General features: G+C 31.5%; 1 pseudogene; it reads right to left on the reverse strand.

Annotated features, from left to right (window-relative positions):
* Nucleotides 1-3,582: 3,582 nt before the first annotated feature.
* Nucleotides 3,583-6,000, reverse strand: part of LOC136065205 (glucan endo-1,3-beta-glucosidase-like) — a 10,026-nt pseudogene continuing 7,608 nt past the window's right edge.

Genomic DNA, 6,000 nt, shown 5'->3' on the forward strand with positions numbered 1-6,000 from the left:
ACACATCATCATGCTGATGTGTTTTATTTTTGTCAAATTAGCTCCAAAATTACATAGTTTTAGTGACAATCTCTCCACCTTAGCACCACATTCGGTAAGTCCACCCAATAATAGTGGGACACATGTTATATACGGAAAGACCATTATACCCTTGAAAATTTCAATAGCCCCCCTTCCCCTTCTTTCTGAAATCAAATTTCAGAATCTCCCTCTCTCTCTCTCTCTCTCATCATGTTTTAGAAATATCTCTTTTCATTCCATCACAGTTCTTAAACTCAGCCCTACATTGCTCCCACCGCTAGTTTCAGCCCTTTTAGCCACCCACCTCTGTTTCACAAAGCTAACCCCAGGAAAAAAAATGGTGCTCTCCTTCTCTCTCTCTCTCTCTCTCTCTCTCTCTCTCTCTCTCTCTCTCTCTCTCTCAGTTTTAATAGAGCTTTACATTGTGTCTATTTTTTTTTTTTACTCTGTTTTTGAATGACAGGTTCTTAATTCTTAGTAAGAGCATTCTTATCAAGAACACTAAATATTTTAGCATTTACCATTTCAAAATCCTATTTTATCAATTTTAACATACCACTTTACAATCCACCAAACATCAAAACTTCTATTATTTTACCACTTCATTTAATTTTTTTTTTTTTATGTTTTCTTTATTCTTTCTTTTTATGTTTTCAAATAACTACCATTAAACAAATATTAAACAAATATTTTTTTTTTTTACAATCTTGCTACAGTGGGCTGCTAGACATAGTAGTCCATTGTAGCTGGATTGCAAAATAAATAAGATTTGAGAGTATTGATGGAGTATGCTTTTTAGTATGTATAGCATTTTGTATGTTAAATTTTAGCATTTATAGCATTTTCTCTTCTTAATAAGAATGCTCTAATAGTACTGTTTGAACTCCCTTACTCTGTGTTTGCTTATTCTGAGTTGGCAATTGTATGTTTGCGGCAATTTAAGCCTTGGGGCTTACGACTGTTGTGACAGATGACAGTCTGTTGTGTTCCTTGACAATCAAAGCACAAAAAATTTTGGTTGGTAGTGCCTTTAAACCAAACGATTTTGTGCTAGTTCATGTCACCTCCTATTAGTCAATGTTTTGTCAGGTCCCTTTATTTTAATTTTTGATAAATTGGAATTTTTTATGTTATTTTTTATTGATTTGAGGCCGCTGATGAATTTTCAGTTAGCAGATTAGTTTTGAAACAACTAACATTTCCTGTGTCTTCTGTCTAGTAGTGTTCTTCACCTAGGTTATTTGTGTACACCTGACATTCCAACAATGGTTTTTCTCATAATTAATCATTCCATCAAGAATATTGGTACTGCTAATTGGTGTTTTTTTTTGTTCCTTTCCAAGCACAAGAGGTGTTTTAAAAAACATGCAATATACATTGAGATATATGACCTAGCAACTTTTTTGAGACTACAGAGGTCAATCAACAGTACAAACAAAGCCATCCTGATTAGAAATAGAAGTTAGTGTTTATGCAAACGATAACTACTACTAGTTAATCCCAACTAATAGTCTTATAACATGGAGGGGTGGATTTTATTCATGATGGATAAAATCCCTTACTGCTTCCAGAACGTATCAAATACAGGAGATTTGCTTGGAGTTTGAATGCTGTTTTGTGCGGATTTGCTTGGGTTCTGCAGTTTACCATCTTTTATTGCAGAGAGATGGAACATATATGGAGGTATGATTAGCTCTGAAGAAGGTATTATGCAGTCTATCAAATGGGAAGTCAAGATTCAAGACCCGTGTGGTTGCTAGAGGGAGGTTTAAAAACTTTGTTTTTGGATTACATATTTGGAAGGATTATATATATCTTAGACGCTAGGAAGAAATGTGCATGCTAAAAGAGTTCTCTTTGTGAGTTATAGTGCAGATATTAAGGATGGAGACTATTTTGGTTAGAAAATAATATTAGAAAGACATTTCTATTGATACTACAAGTTCTATTATGATGTAGAGTCATAATGTCTTCCGGTCCGCACCACCACAGTTTTTTCATGAATGTGGCTATTGCCTACTGTTTGAGTAATATATTTTCTTCTAAAAAAAAAATTTAATAATATTTTTGGTTTTCAACGTATGACCTTTGTTTCAAAATTGTACTTATGTTTTAAAGTGTTTCTTCCAAGTACTATCTACTAGCATATTTTCTTCTTAAAAAGAAGTTTAAATAATATTTTTGGTTTTCAACGTATGACCTTTGTTTCAAAATTGTACTTACGTTTTAAAATGTTTCTTCCAAGTACTATCTACCAGCATATATACACCTTGTTTGATATACTCTCATAATAGAATGACTATTTATGTGAAATAATAATATGGTCACTTAGTTGTATTTTTTATTACAAGTACAAGTTGTTCCTTAAGGACATATACATTGTACTAAACATGCCTTAAGTGAAACTTAGTTGGTACCTTGGGCTGCTATACAAAATGTAGCTAAAGGCTATAGCCGCGTTTTTTAAACATGGGTAAAGCCCTAATTTTTTGTAGTGTTTATATGGCCATGCCAAATATTTTAGTTTAAAAAATCTTCTACTCGTGTATAGAAAAATTGTGATGCCAATGCAATTCCCTTCTTCTGTCACAGGTCATTGTTAAAATCCCTATGTTTTTGCAGAAGATTCAGTATAAATATTATATGCAATTGTTGAATTTGAACGGACTTTTGCCAAATTCTTTTCATAGCTAATGTTCATTTACTTCAATTGCCTGTACATTTTTATTCTCTTTATCTTGAAGACTGTGTTTGTGACACCAAATCACCATATTGCTTCAATAATATCTTTGCGTTTAGTGAAATACATGGAACCTATATTTCACTGGAACATATACATTTAATTATTACTAATTCTTTTCCATTTTTTCTTTTCCTTTTTTTGTTTATATATTGGTCAAAAACAAAGGATTATGGTGGAGATGGCACTACTGAGCATGTCCAGTAGCTATAACACAAGTATCTATCTTGCCTCTCCTTGAATGGCTTAATGAAACAAAACATAGGTTAAAATTTTCTCACTTAATTATAAAAGTTTCAAAATTTATATGTCTTGCTTCATTTCAATCGCTAATGTGAATTTCTTTTTTTTCTTTTTTTCTTCTTTTTGGGATTTGTGAAATATTTTACTATAAATTAAAAATTCCCTTTCTGAAACCAATGATTTGGTGTAAAGCCTTGGAGTCAAAGTAGGTGTTATCAATTTGGAATTTCAATTGATCCTCAAAGTTATGTATTTGTGATGGATTTTTTTTCTTCTAAACTCAAACCCAAATGATAATAAATAGATATGTTGACACATATAATTGTTATGTAATTTAAGGAAACGACATTGTCATCGCAACTTGCATCCTTTTGTTTTGGAGATTCAACTTTTATAATATATATATATATATAGATATAGACATAGACATAGATATGGATATAGATGTTACAACAAAATACAACGTTTTATTTATTTCATTATAATATCTTTTATTATAGTATACAAATGTTAAAACCAAATGCATTGTTTTAGTTATTTCATTATAATGTCTTTTATTACCGTATACTAAACATGTCTTAAGTGAAAGTTAGTTGGTACTTGGGTTCCTTGGTGGGTGAGAATAGACCAAAATGCTTCTCAGTTTCTGCTGGACCCTTTTGGTCTTCATCAAACATAGCAAACAAGTAAGTTTCTAATGGTCCAGGCTTCTTTGGAGTCCCATTCTTCACATGACTAATCAAATTCTTGTAATAAGTGCCAGCATTATCAAAGCTTAATGTTTGTTGGGTCACTTGTGTAGGCTATATATGGGTACACATTGGCAAGAAGTGGTGCCTTAGTGCTTACTAGGATGCTAACGATTGCATTTATGTATGAACTTGCAATATCACTAAATGAGCCTGCAGATGGGGGAAAGAATTGCCCAACAATGACATGTCTATTACTGTTGAAACTTTGATTTGTAAATTAGAAGCTGTAATTGCATTGTTTAAGTTCTGGATGGCTGGTCCAACATATTGGGCTAATGGATCACTCGGCTTTATTTCATTCCAGCAGCAATGTAACTAATTTTGACATCAGGGTAGGGAATTATGTTTGTTTGCACCCAAGTATTTGCAGTTGCAGGACTAGTGGCAAGACCTTGAAGGTCATTGTTAACAACTCCAACAATGACCTCTATGTTGGATCCTTTTAGGGCTTGGAGGGTTGCTTGATTTGGATCAAAAATCCTCATTTTCCCTATGCCATTGGTGGTGTACAATGTTATTACATCAGTTGCAGGTGGTAAATTATCAGCAACTGTTCCATAATTTACACCTATAGACAGGGACGGACCCAGGTGCAGGGCAAAGGGGGCCCGGGCCCCCCCGGGTCCAAAAAAAAAAAAATTAGTATGTAAATTTTTAAAAACAGGTTTGGGCCCTTAGTTTTTAGCTTGGGCCCCTTGGTTTTTAGCTCAGGGCCCCCAGCCAGCCAGCTCAAGANAGGGCCCCCCAGCCAGCCAGCTCAAGAGTTTTCAAAAACTCATGAAAACCTTAAAAAAAAAAATATTGTATAAATCTATTTATAATAATAATAATATAATATATAATAACGTGGTTTATATTAGAATATTAGATTATCTATTTATATCTGATAATAGTAGGAGGACAAATAATTTTTTAATTGTTTGATTTGATCTAATTGCACTTAAATAGTAATTTGCACTTCATTGCTCACACTTTTTTTAACAAAAATTATTGTTTAAATCTTCAAAATTTCATACCTATTAATCAATTTTTTATCCTAAATGCTGAAACATTAGATGTAACTCCTTAGAAAAGCTTTAAAATGTAAAAAGGTAAGTTCAAACCTATTAATCTAAGTACAAATAATTTAGTACAGTGAAAAAAATGTAGGCTCAAGTTTACTTAAAGTTAGTTTGTGAAATAAAGTAATTTAATTTTGGCCATAATTTGGGCCAAATTAACTTGATTTTTTTTGCATTTTGAGCCAATGTAGGCTTAACTTATTAACACAATGTAGGCATGACTAACTTGCTCATTCTAAGAAAATTTCCTGGCTCCGCCAGTGACGATATGGATGTGCGTTTGAATTTTTTTTTTTTTTTCGCTTATCTTCGGCCCCCCCTAGCTTGAAATCCTGCGTCCGTCCCTGCCTATAGATTGTGCAGCTGCATCAAATAGCATGAAGATAACAAACAAGTTAATTAACACTAAAGATAAATTTTTTTGAAGGAATTGTATAGGTATTCAATTGAGCTAAATCAAATAAAACCAAGATAACAAACAAGTTAATTAACACCGAAGGTAAATTTTTTGATGGAATGTAGAGATAGATACCCAATGGATTAAAATTATTTGGAGTTTTTAGGATAATCATGGAATATATAAAATCTTATCTATTTGTTTTTTGTCATATTATCTATAATTTAAATAACAATCAAACCTCTGGTTAAACATTTCTAAAGTTTTAAAATTTAATCATTTTATTTTAAAAGCATGGATAGAATTGTAGGAGTTCCATTGTGGACTTACCCTAAAAACTCTAATATAGGATTATAATTCTTTAATTATGCAATAACTACAAAATCTTATTAAAACCATAGTTAGTAATGTATGAGACGAAATATGTATGGTATGTAATACCTATGCATTTCATTCTGCTCAAAATTTTAAAACTTTTTGTAAAAATATAAGATAAAAAAAATAAAAAATAAAACCTTAATAGACATATGAGTGCAAGTATATTATCAATTTGATTGAAAAGTTCAGGACAAAAATATGATTATGTATGTTGAATTTAATTTTATAAAAATCAAAATAATTAAGAGTTTAAGAAATGTAGTATTTTTGTTTTCAAATTTTAGTTATGTTTTTAGTGAATATATATAACAACTGAATGCTTAGGTCAGTTCCTTCAGTATACTATTCAGATCGAAAAGAATATAATTACCATCTACCAAAATAAATAGAGCATATTCATTTAAAAAC

This window comes from Quercus suber, unplaced genomic scaffold (genome assembly GCF_002906115.3).
Source record: "Quercus suber isolate HL8 unplaced genomic scaffold, Cork oak 2.0 scaffold_883, whole genome shotgun sequence".
Lineage (NCBI taxonomy): Eukaryota > Viridiplantae > Streptophyta > Magnoliopsida > Fagales > Fagaceae > Quercus > Quercus suber.